At 36.7% G+C, this 13,831-nt stretch overlaps 1 non-coding gene across 1 annotated transcript; it reads left to right on the forward strand.

Moving 5' to 3' along the window:
* The first annotated feature begins 8,971 nt into the window (after positions 1-8,971).
* On the forward strand, positions 8,972-9,045 carry Trnam-cau (transfer RNA methionine (anticodon CAU)). The gene has a single exon. It is a non-coding gene; the product is annotated as a tRNA-Met (tRNA).
* Positions 9,046-13,831: the final 4,786 nt, after the last annotated feature.

Consider the following 13,831-nt stretch of genomic DNA (forward strand, 5'->3'; position numbering starts at 1 on the left):
CACATGCCCGACTGGAGGGTGATGAGGAGGTGAAAGAGGATGGTGATGAGGAATATCATCTACCAAATAAACTAATAATCAATGTGTCCTTTATCCCCTATACCAGACCTTTACAAGCAGCACAAGAAGGAGCAAGAGGCTATTAGACAGGACCATTTACAGGAGATAGAACTGCTCAAAGTTGAATACCAAGAGAAGATAGATACAATAGAGGTAATAGTGATAATATCACAGCAAAAACAAAATGTTTTGGTCTACCCCAGAGAAGATTTATAAGCAGTCCCATGATGCTACTGAAACATCCGGGTACTTCAGAACCAGTCTAGTAATCACACAGTTTCACACAATTCTTCACTTTTGATTCCAAAGTTCCAAAGACGCAACTTTCAAACACTCAAAATATGTCAAAAACTTCGGTCGATAAGCATTTTGAGGTGATCCCTGAAAAGAACATTAGTACCCTGTTCAAATGAGCTCTTTTTTGTTACTATCGACCCACATTTGAATGAGGAATAAAAGTCTGAAAGTACAAGAAATCGGTATACTAAAAGTAGGGATGACCATCATAATTTCATGTTGCCCCTATTGCTACAAAAGATTGTTTTCTGAAAAGAACTCATCAACAGAAGTATTTTGGTGGTTAAATGCAGGGGCGTACCCAGCTTTCATGGTCAGGGGGGGGCAAAATAAAATTTTTGGAAAAAAAAAAAAAAAAAATTGCAGTTGCATCATACAATACATAGAGACTGTATGTCTTCAAGCAACCCGAAAAAGGCCTTATTGGGATGATGTGCGCAGCGAAGCGTGAAAAAAATGGTATTTTACAATATTTTCGGCCATTATCCGCTAAAAAGGGCTTTATTGTTTACAATGTGCGCAGCGAAAGCTGGAAATTTTTTGTATTTTACACTATTTTGGCCCTGAATTTTGCTAGAAAAGGGCTCCTTGCCTTTTTTTTTTTCCTTTGCCCTCCTGATTTTCTCTTTCATTTTTTTTGCCAGAGGGGCACTTTTTCTTTCATTTTTTGTCAGGGGGGGCACTCTGCCCCCCGCTGGCTACGCTACTGGTTAAATGGTCAAAATCGGTCAAAAACTTTTCGAATTATGAATTTTTAAAGTTTCCCATTCTGACCGGTCATTGGAACGAAATAAATTGACAAAGTCTAAAAATAGCAATGTGAGCAAAATTGGTATAAGCATATATTTACCTTTTTATATTTCTTTATTTTAATATATATGCAAACATGAAACAAGCATATTTTTAAAGTATTATAGGGACTTCTTATGAAATGGCACTTTACTAGTCAATAGCATTAAGTATTTCTTCAAACCGAGGCACTGAAGTGAAAGTATCAAAGGGGTTTCTTATGAAATGGCACTTTATTAGTCAATAGCATTAAGTATTTCTTCAAACCGAGGCACTGAAATCATGCTTTTAGAAAACATTTGCCAAAAATCATCCATAATGGCGAAGTGGCACAAAATCAAAAGTCCAGGTGAACTTTTTTCCACAACAATATACACTACACATAAGAAAAATACTAATGTACTACAAGGGATTTTCAACATAGGAATCCAAACAATCAAGTACCAACATGCACAGCTTTGTCCTGATATCACTTCTGGGGTTTTAACAAAATGTTTAACCTCTATTGTGATTGGCAGCAGCATAAGGTATCTCTTTGATAGCTGATAATGCCCAGCCATTCAGCAAGTGGCTAATAACTGACCTTGATAGGCTTGAATGAATACTGTCATCTGCTACAAAACCATCACACTCTTTGACTCTAGGACCTGGTCACTCCATATGCTACAGGGAGCACAGTACTTTAACAATGGAGTGAAAGACTCATTATTCATACATACTCACGATATAACGACGTTTCTGATTGGATTTGCGCCCTTTTTTGCTGGTCATAAATACCGTTTATGACCAGTACGCAGGGCATAAACAAGCTGCGTCATGCAGCTTTGGAACCCAATTAACACGATCCACGATTTGCTAGTGTTGCGTACACGCGCATGTCACCGCGCCCATCTCACGCGGAGCGCAAAAGATGACGCGTATCACGCGTTGACTCCCGGCCGTTGACCTCATGAGCCGAGCTGCTTCCTGCAAGTAGGCCTACTCATTTTCTTCCAATTTATGATGGAAAACGGTATGGAAATGTTATTTTAACTTGTAAACCCTTATTATTTTCATCTGTATTGAATTGCTAAGAATGTTGGGTATGTATGAACAGGGGTTCATTCATAGGATTTCGGGCATGATCGCTGTTTATGCCCTCGCTCTCGCCTCGGGCATAAACAGCGATCATGCCCTCAATCCTATGAAGGAACCCCTAATTGATTAGGCGCGAATTTTAAAAGTACAGCTCCTGTGCGTGTATAGCAGCAAGTCAGTGCAGATGGTATAAATATAAGAAAATGTTTAGGGTAGAGATCAGGTGAAAAATACAACAAATGAGCACGAAACTTCACATTTATGTCTATTTAGGTGTATGGAAATTCCAAAGGGAATCTGGTGATTTAATTTTTAACTCGAGATCTACTTGTCCATTTTTTTAACCTTTTTACAGAGGGTATGATAGTGGTAATAACGACAACTCTGCCAAATTACAGCTCAGTAGGTCAAGGTGTTCACCTGATCTTATTCATCTGAATATTTTGTGCCATTCTGAGCAGTGCTGCACTTGGCCACTGGCAATTAAGGGCACTGTGGCGATGGACCAATTTTGACTCACACTAACAGAAAAACCAAATAAGTTATGTTGCTGTAATTTGCAGGATAGTTACAAAACATAATTGGCATTAACATCTCCAATGTTTACAGAAAAATTATGAAAAATAAAAGAATGAGCTCAATTTAGAAATGTCTGTGCAAGCAGTGCAAAGTTGAGCTCCCTGCATGTCTATGGGAGTGTTCTAATCAAGTTGATGGTTCATTGGTCATCCCTACTAAAAGTAAAAATTCCAATTTAATGGCCACAGCTGCCAACAGCTGTACGCGATATGCGACCGATTTTGTATGTCGCGTATTTCAAAGTACAACACGAACGCACGACCATGGATACAATAATGAAAATACTAACCAATCATGAGCAAGGTTTGATTCACTTGCGTGTTACGCACACGCGGGCGTTCATCACACGGTGTACGCAGAGAATCATTACACTGTTGACAGCTGTGTTCATTCAATTGAAATTTCTAGTTGACTGGTTCTCAAGTACCCGGATGTTTCACTAGTATCATATGCTTGCCTATAAATCTTCTCTGGGTCTACCCTAAACAAGTATTGCCCCCGGCAATTACAAGGAAAAACAGTTGCATGAGTGACGGTAATTGCATAATTAAAAAAAAAATACCACAAGGCAGCAATTATGTTTATCACCTGAACTCTTCAAATGATAATTGGCTATTCCAGTTGATATCCATATACCCCCTATGGAATACATGACCTTAGTTCCATACACAGGGGGTATAGATTTCAAATGGAATCGCCTGAATGGGTGGCTCCATTTGAAATATACACCCTCTGTGTGGAAGATTAAGATCATGTCTTCCAAATGGATTTCAAATGGAATTAAGATCATGATTTCTGAATGGATTTCAAATGGAGTGGCAAAATGTAATTTAACAATATAAACATGTTTTTCTTGCAGCAAGAGAATCAAATTAAGCAGTGGGCTTCTGATTCAGAGGACGAGTCTGATATACACTCATCATTAGGCAGAAAATCTAATCTTGAGAGCCGAAGATCCAACAGGGTAAGAGAAATGAACAGAACAGCGAAGAAATGTAATTGTATTTTTACCAGAAGAAACATTTATATCAGTCATTTGTGAAAACAAGAACTTTTTCCATGATGGTTTTGTTGATTAACAATAAAGCTGTCTCAAAATCGGATGTACAAAATGTATGGTGTTTGGTCATTTACTAAATAAGTAGAGCTCTGAATTGCTAATGTATTCAAACCTATACTATGTCAAAATATTGTCCCTTCAAATATAAGTTTCATATAGGTGGCCTAAAAAGTTTAAAACGCTTTTTCTTCTTTTTTTAGGTCAGAAATTATCCCCGAATATGCATCAAACTGCACATATTGATGATAAAGTCAATTATAAAATTGTAATACAAAAAGTTTGTACAACTCGGAGGGATGATTTTTATTGATGTTGTATTTTTAGATATTTTTTCCAAAATGTTTTTTAATTTGTACTTTTTTGCATGAAAATAGCAATTGTAAACAAAAAAAATTAAAAATTCAATGCTGTACAATATTGCACCAAAAAACTAAATGTGTGTGACCTAAGGGAAAAAACACACTTTGCCTAACATTCGTCATTGTAAGAAAAATTAAAGAGTTCAATCTTTTTGCTAAAGTTTTGATTTTTATTGAAGTAATTTCAACAGCTTACAGTAGGCCAGGGTAAATTGGTGTATTAAAATATCTTGTGGTTCGTGCCATATTTTTCTAATGAAATTTGGGTCACATGAAATAAATTTGGGAAGCCCTATAATTAAAGACAGAGATAAAAAGAATTTATCGCGTCTGATGTCACAGTCAATTACGATCCTTGATTGGTTAACACATAGAGCGTAAAAGGAAGACCGATCTATCTGGTGCTGATCGGAGAAAAGGAATAGCAGCAAATGGCGAAAAAATTCCGTACTTTTACAAGGCAAAAAGCAGCTTTTCTAGGCATTGTGGACATGGTGACTTCGGTTAAGAAAGTTTCCTACTATAAAGACCTAACTTTTGAGATGGTTTGCATGTCGAAAGGTGCAAAATTAACAATAAGGCGCCCGGTTATAAATCCGCGTTCAGCAAGTCATCATCACGACACTTGTAAACAAACCGTGCTCGAATTTGATTGACAGATGACGTCAGACGCGGTAAATTCTTTTTATCTGTGTCTTTTATTATACCCTTTTAGACTAATGATCCATTGGACTAATGGGATGTTCCCCTTTATCTTATATACTTGTTTGCCTTCATATTTTAATATCATATTGGTACTAATTTGCCTGCATTCCTATTTGGATTGGTTAGTCTGCACACTCAGACAATTCACCAGTGGATTCTGAAGTAAGTATCATGTGGCAGCTATGTAAGCTGTATGCTGTGGTATTGCTAATAGATATGCACCAGATAATTGTGTGATATCCCCCAATAACTGGTAACATAAAAGCTGCCTTGAGATGAAGTAATTTTGCTCTGGCAGAAAAGGAACTTTTTGAAAGAAGGAACTGTTTATGAATGTTCTCAGTCATCCAGTTGTAGAAACATGAAATTTGGAATTGAATCAAAATACTGGACTTACTATTTTTAGCAATGCTACGTTGACCAGTCCAGCAGGTCAGTTGCCTGATGAAGTATGATGGTATCGCACGCAACGTAGCATTGCTAAAAATAGTAAGTCAAGTATTTTGATTCAATTCAAATTTCACGAAGGAACTGGTTGTTTCTAGTTTTTAAAAAAGAAACCGTTTTAAGTAGTTTTAATTTTTAAAGTACACCCAGTAACTAAGCAGACATGCCAACCCTCCCTGATTCTCATGGAGGCTCCGTGAAATTAATGAATTTGTGTACATTCCTGCCAACAAATTTGGCAACCTCCCTGATTCAGGAATAGGGTTTTGTACCCATTAGGTTGGGTGTATTTCTGAAAACCTCCCTGATTTATGTTTGAAACCACCCTGATTACTGAATGTAAGCTGAACTAAGGCTCACTGGAAATGATTGTGTGCCCATAGTAGTCTAATAGGGCATTGTATAAAGCCTACAGTGTAGGTTGAACTTGGTTATGTCTTGTTTATTATTATACATTGAGTAGTTACGTCAATGTTATTTTGTGGTTGCACTGCAAGTGTACCAACAAACCGCCCAATTAACTTAATGAGTAGGATTCACTACTGCAGCCAGCGAAATATGCACATACGTCACTGCGAATTTGTCGTGAACCAAATAATAGACTTGTACTTCCCGACTTCTTAGTTTGTAGATGACAGCTGATGTTGTACCCTTGTGGCCTTGAATGTACATTAGATTAAATAGATGAAAATAGTTTCATGTGTTTTCATTAGATTAGCCCCCCCCCCAGTTTACTGACATGACTTATACGGTAGGCCTATACTGTATCATACCTGCTGAGCGCATATCGACACGCATATCATGTTAATAAGGATATGTGCATTCATGGTTCTGTGTGCATAACATATCGCACAGCGACTTGGATTACATCTAGTCGTGGAGTCCGTATCAGGCTCTTGCTATAGCCCTCGCCTGATACGGACTTCTCTACTGTCTGTTCAATTAGCTTAGATTCTTGAATTTTTAAGATATTTGAAAAAATAACAAATTGTGGCCATAGTCATCAAAGAAAAATGTTAACACAGCCTTAGACCTAACATGATTTATACTTTTCAAATGCCAAAGTTCAATTTAAAACCCCATTTCTTTTGAATTTTGCCTCATTTTAGGCAGTTACTTGGGTCCACCGAAAGGGTTCGCGACCTTTTACAAATCGAGTGGGACGGTCCATTATCAACTTAGGGCATAGACCCTATCCAATTTAGCAAAACAATCTGTCCACCAATCTGTCCTGCCATTTCAATTGTTATACCGTTCCGGTTATTGGATAGGTTCTATAGGTGATGATGGTCCATCGGTTTTGTTACACGAAATTGAATGGCGCGATTACGCTTTTTATGCATAACATTATTCTGAGCATTTTTTTTTCCTAAACAATTACATTAAAATTATGGATTTCATTTTTATTTCAACTGGTTTACAAATGTAAGATTATTTTAAAGGGGCATTTCGTGATCCACAGCCTCATCCCCCCACTTTTTATATCACTGGAAACCTCTGGCTACATAATGTTTATGTACAAAATATTTCTTGCAGATTAATTCGTTTTGCAAAGATATCGTGACATTTGAATTTCGTTATGGTGCACCAGAACGAAATTACAACGCATTGTCTATGGAGCAGTGTAATACACATAATCATGCATAACTCGCAAACGCAAAATCGGAATCAACTGAAATTTTGGGAATAGGCTTTTTTCGTGGAAATGTACTGAAAAATGTCATAAAAAGAGGATGCTCGGATCACGAAACACTCCTTTAAATAATATTTTCTTGTACAAAAGTTCATTAATTTCACAGTTTTTCAGTTTGTATTCAACAAGCAAAGCGAAATAACAAATTGAAAATAAATGTGTAGTTTTATAATAGCCTACACCTTCTCAGACCCATTCTCAGACCCATTCGCACAATAAATAAATAAATAAATAAATAAATAAATAAATAAATAAATAAATAAATAAATAAATAAATAAATAAATAAATAAATAAATAAATAAATAAATAAATAAATAAATAAATAAATAAATAAATAAATAAATAAATAAATAAATAAATAAATAAATAAATAAATAAATAAATAAATAAATATGCATGGAATATATTTATATAAGCTGGGCCTATAAAAATCCTCAGTTCATAAATAATAACGTAATGTTTCAACAGACGGGTTTCAACACAAATTAGGCATACTGGCAAATATTTTGCTGGACAATACTTCCTGATGCGGATGGTCGAATAAATACCATCTCTGCGCATTGTGACATTCGTCCCCATGCTCTAAATGGATTGATTCAATAAAGTTTATGGTACCTGACGTTCTACGGCTTTTTATAAAAATATCGCGGGAAAAGACCAAAATTGAAAAGAAATGGGGTTTTAAATTGAACTTTAGAATTTGAAAGGTATAAATCACGTTAGGTCTAAGGCTGTGCTAACACTTTTCTTTGATGACTTTGACCACAATTTTATATTTTTCAAATATCTTAAAAATTCAAGAATCTAAGCTAATTGAACAGACAGTAGTTACAATCATGCAGTATCACCCCCGAAACCTCGCCTAATAATTAATAGTGTTACCCCAGTGTTTCCTTTATTACATATAGTATATACCATATTTCGTCAAATAGTCGCCCCCCCCCCCTCAAATAAACGCCCCCCACCACTTTTTTCAACCAAGATGTTTCAAAAATGCCAAAATTTCCATGCTATCTTGTGTAGTAAGCTTACCAAGTTGCACACATGGTCGATAATAGCATCACTTTTCGGCGAAAATCTGGATTGGAAACCCAGAAGTGAACTAGTTCATAGTTCATCATTTTAGCGTGAGTTTTAAGTTTACCTAATGATTTTAACGGGAATTATCGTTCTAAAATTGACCTTGAATAAACGCCCTGTTTGGAAATTGTAAGCGCCCGAGGCGTTTATTTGACAAATACGGTAGTTACTTGTGCTTAAAAATCCCTTATGCAATCAATCCTATAGAAAAAGATTTTATCAAATACTGTAATGTGATATTGAAATGATACTGAAAAGTGAAATAGTTTGTGTGATTAATTTTGTGCACTTTGACAAGTTTTAACTGCTTCACAAATAGTTTTTTAATTTGCAATTCTAATATTCCTTACATTGACTTATACAAAAGGAATAATATATTCACGCATTGTTGGTTTTGTGGTAGTTTGTTTGGAACGTGAAGAGCGGGAAAATAAATGTAGCGCAAAAATGCCCACTTTTACAATAAAGTATCAGACAAGTCCAACTAACAGGCTGAACTTTTTCCCCTTAGTCCATAGAACTAAATAAAAAAAGCATCTGCCAGGTTGGACTTTGCCATTGTACATTATTGAAGTTGTGTGATGGTTACGAATCATTTAAGTCAGACAATGCACTACACAGCTCAGACAATGCACTACACAACCCAAATTCCTTCCTCTCAAATTTCACTGATATCAGTTTATTAATAGCTTTATCACAACTAACATTGTAGGCCTACACCTTGTGTAATTTGTAAGGTTTGCACATGTAGACTTATTTCCTCTCCGGAGTTTAAGTTTAAGTGACCGCTTATGGGTTCGAATTTCAAACAGCCTAATCATGAAGCTCCTGTGGCCGAGTGGTTAAGGCACAGGTCTCATAAACCTGAGGTCCTGGGTTCGATTCCCAGGCGGGATCACTTTTTCTACTTGTCTCCTAAATGCCACAGCAATTGCAGCTCATTGCTGAGATGATTTTCCTGTCATTGTTCTCTGTTTAGTCCCTGTTTAATGCTAGAAAGGTACTGAGAGGTCACTTAAGTAGGTGCCAGTTCAAAAATTTTACAGGGTCACTAATTTAATAGGGTATGGTATTAATTAGGTCAAACACGGTATTGATAAAATAAACAGTACTGATCTGACGTACTGATAAAACAGTACTGATTTTGGTAACTATTTTCCTAATTTGTGTTCTCTTTTTCCATAACACAGTCTAGAAAAGATGGCAAGCTTAGCCGCCAATCATCATCGGTACACAAGAAGTCGGTAAGTCATTATTACCTCCTCTTTTTCTTTTTCTCTCTCTCCCGCTCACTTCTCTTTCCCTCTTTTCTCGTTTTCACTATTATTCCCACTCTTATGCTGTTCCTTCTTGATCTCCTTTTCTCTCCATCTCTGTCTCCCTTTCTCCCACTTTCTCTCCCATCTCTCTCCCTCATGTATTAAATAAATGTAGACATTTATATAGCGCTTTATGCCGTAAACAGCCTCAAAGCACTTTACATTTATTCCGCCGTCATTAGATTATGCCGGAACCACATTTGCACCCTATAAATGGCGCAGGGTTCATCAGTACAACGACTGTGACTATCCCTAACAGCTTCCCAATTGCACCTGGGCGGGGTGAGGCAAGCAAGGTAAAGCGCCTTGCCCAAGGGCGCAACACGGTGGTGGGACGGGGACTCGAACCCACGCACGTCAAGCAAGCTCTCAGATTATGAGCCCAAGGCCATAACTACTGAGCCACCGTGCCCTTAATGCACCGTATTGTCTTTCTTAGTCTCTTCACTTGATTTATGAACATTTTCCAAGGGGTCAACTGTGCTTAGTACAATAAGCTAAGAAAACAAACATTTGATGAAACCTTTGAAAAAAATAAGATGAAAGTTTATTATAACATAAATGTTACAACTATGGATAAAAATACATGTAAGTGGAACTATAATATTGATCACCATGACACTAGATATTAATATTATACCAAGGCCTAAAATTTGTCTTGGTTCGTGAGAATCCAAATCCATCATAGTCACTGCACTTACTATATGATACAATGAGAGAAGTTGATTCTCGCAACCAAATCTTTGGAGAATCATTACAAAAATTGATTATGTGATTCTCATCAAAATCTAGGCCCTGTAGTACATTCTTTACAGTTTGGATAAATTTGTAATTTCATTTTAAAAGATAAAAATAGTTATGGCTTTAGAGATAACATCCAATGTCCCTTGTGAAGTGCATTGTTTTTACCATAATTTTTGCCGTTCTTTGGACTATACAAATTTTGATGTTTACCTTCTCTTGTACATAGAGAGTGGGTAGTAGGAACGAAGTGAAATTGCCTGCTAAGGTAGGAAGGGGTGATATTTATAATAACTTCATACATTCATATAGAAGCCAGAGCATGAGTAAAATTATACAATTATCCATAGAGAGTAACATGCATAACATTTCATTACTTGTGACACTATCTGGTCCAAAGGAGCCATTTTGAAAATTGAGTTATTTACTTATTATTACATTATACATACAATAGGCTATCATTTACAAACACAAAAGGTCTAGCACACTTGGTTCTAAAGTTATGAAGTTTTTTGATGTGTATTTTCTTTTGTATTTTATTGTTTTTTTACTCCATATTTGTACCTTTTCTCAGTTTCAAATTTGCCGCCTTTGGCCCCCATGGACCAGATTGTGTCACGTTTTATGTTCTGCTCAGTGCATGTACGATCATTTGCATTGGTCGGTGCATGTATGATCATCACTGCATTTTGATCTGTTGAAATTGTTTATCACCACAGTTTTCCAAATGATTATTCATATTCAAAATGGATAAGGACCATTGTGTTGTGTTATGTAGGCTTTTACCATTCTCATGACAGCAAGACTAGCATACTTCTTTTATTGGTTCTTGATCACCACTTATTGTCCAGGATCATAAGAAATTGAATCACCATATAGCGGCACTATTGATCATTTACTATCACCACACCACACACAAGATCTTGGTCATTTAACTTAGCTGTAGATATCCAATTTAGAAGAGCCCCGCAGGGCTAGAAAAATTAAAACAATTAACCCTGACCCTAGTTGATTGTCTAATATGCTGGTACTGTATACATTATTATAAGTATTATAAAAGAATGAGCTTATGGTGGCTCAGACTGTATGGTGTAGTGGTATAGGACTTGGTCTCGTGATCCGAAGATCAGTGGTTCGAGTCTTGGTGGAATTTTCTGATTATCATTTTTTGGTTATGTTAGAGAGGTGAAACCAACTTGAAGTATCAATTCAGAAAAATTACATTTCCATTATAATAATGAATAGCTGCTCTATGAGGTATGTCGTCAAATTATGCTCCAGGACAATAAGTGATGGTCAAAAACTAACATAAGCTGCATTTATACTAATGTGATAGTTTACAGCATATTGGCCTAGCTGATTTCCACATACTTACAAATAGTAATCACCATGAACCATCTTTGAAGTGTCTTACATGATTTGCTGAACATGGGTAACGACCTAAGCAAATTTAGTTTGCGCTGTAAAAAGTTATATAATGAGATGGTTTATGGTTTGTCATTATTAGAAAACATAATTGTTATGTTAGGTATCTGCTTATTCCATTGCAAGGTGTTTAAATTGCAAGATTTAACATTATCCATCTCGATATTATTAATATCATTGTATATTGTATCTTTAATATCAATTGTATTGGTTTGGTTATGCCGCCTAAGCAGTATTACTCTTTTGTTGTTCTCATATTCTTCACCATCAAGCCACTTACAGAGAACCATTGTTTTTCAATCACCAAGGATCTGCTCAAAAATTGGGAATTATTTTTCACTATTTTGTGCAAAACCAATGGGCTTTTCTATTTGAAATCCACACTCCCTGTTTGGAAGACATGACCTTAATCTCCTACACAGGGGGTGTAGATTTCAAATATAGTCAACCATTCAGGTAACACAATTTGAAATTCACACTCCCTGTGTGGAAGATAAGGTCATGGGGGTGTATGGATCTAAAATGGAATAGCCCAATTGACCATCTTTATGGCATACATAAACCAAAATGTCATCTACATATATGTCACACTTTCATTAAAAGTAAAAATAAAAAGTGGTCCAAGAATTGAGTCTTGTGGAATTCCTGACAATAATATTTGGGACTGAGACACATAAACACATTGTGAACTTTTTAGCCAGAATAATTGCAGGTCAATTTCCCCAAATCACCCAAATTTTCTCTTAAGCTGTTGTTTTTATACTTTTTTTTCGCTTTGATATGTGTATTTCACTAGCCACAGTATTGGATCACCCAGAGTGCAAACAAATATGTACATATATGTACATATGCTGCATAAAACCACAGATGTCAGTACCAAACCTAAGGTGAAACGAAATATAGTGGACAGTAAATGACCAAAACAATGGTAGCCAAGGATGAAAAGGAGCACAATTTTAATCATTTCTTTCTATGGAAAAGGAAATGCTGACCTTCAAAACTTGGCCAGGTGGGCTTCTGAAATTGTAGGGTGTTTCAAACAACTTGTGTTAAACTCTAAAATAGAGTTTGTGTAAACAAACAAAAATATTGCTAACCCTAACAATTTGTGTAATTTCTCTACCACAGGCTGCCAGTAGCAGACAGACCAGTGCACTAACTGCTAAAACCCAGCCGCAATCTACTACAGGTGACACATTGTCTAAACCCATACCAGACCCAGCTAAAGTTGTAGTTAGACCAAAGGGTAATATAGATGGGGCTATTCAGTTGAAATCCTTACACCCCTATGGAAGACATGACCTTAATCTTCCATATGAGTGTGAATTTCAAATGGCGTTACCTGAATTGGGTGACTCAATTTGAAATATTCACCCCTGTGTGGGAGATTAATGTCATGTCTTCCACAGGGGTATATGGATTTCAACTAGAATAGCCCTTTCCTGCTTTCACCTCACCTCTCTTGCATATACTCTGATCAGCTCGTAATTTGTGGGACTAATAACATCATGGATTGATATAGAGTGGCGTAAACACAGCTGAGCGCAGCACCTACGCGAACTGCACTTTGTGTATTGCGTGATTGACGCGTGCACGTACCAACGCGAAATGCACTTTGTGTATTGCGTGATTGATGCGTGCATTTGTGAATTTACGAGGGCGTAAGTTGGGACTTTATTCACTATTGCAGTAACAAAAACAAATCTTGCCTGTTACGAGCTGATCATACATGTAGTATATCCTCTTACCTGCACCGCTCATCCCTAATATGGTAATAAGGTGTATCTTCTATTTGCATCACTAACAGTTACTTCCTTTTGGCATAGTTAAGTTGATTTGACTCACATGTGAAATGGGTGTAACATACAAAGAGATTAAAGCAGACTCATCATCATCATCAGTCGGCTGTGGAGCAGGCGACTGCAACCTTTCTCCAACTATTGCGATGTTGGGCAAGCGAAACTATTTTGTTTGGCTGCAGCATCCCTTCAGTATCTCCCGGGAGGTGCTGGACATACTGTAAGTACAGTATGCGCGGCCGGCCTGGTTTCCTCTTCCCATGTGGTGGAATATAAAGGGCATATTCTTTCACAGGTTCGTTGTCTTCCAAGACGCAGTCAGTATATGGCCGAGAAATTTGAGTTGAATCAGTTGATGAATCTTGATTCTGGCAACCAGTGGAGTGGTGTTGGTCAGATT

The sequence above is a fragment of the Amphiura filiformis genome, chromosome 20 (assembly GCF_039555335.1).
Source record: "Amphiura filiformis chromosome 20, Afil_fr2py, whole genome shotgun sequence".
Classification (NCBI taxonomy): domain Eukaryota; kingdom Metazoa; phylum Echinodermata; class Ophiuroidea; order Amphilepidida; family Amphiuridae; genus Amphiura; species Amphiura filiformis.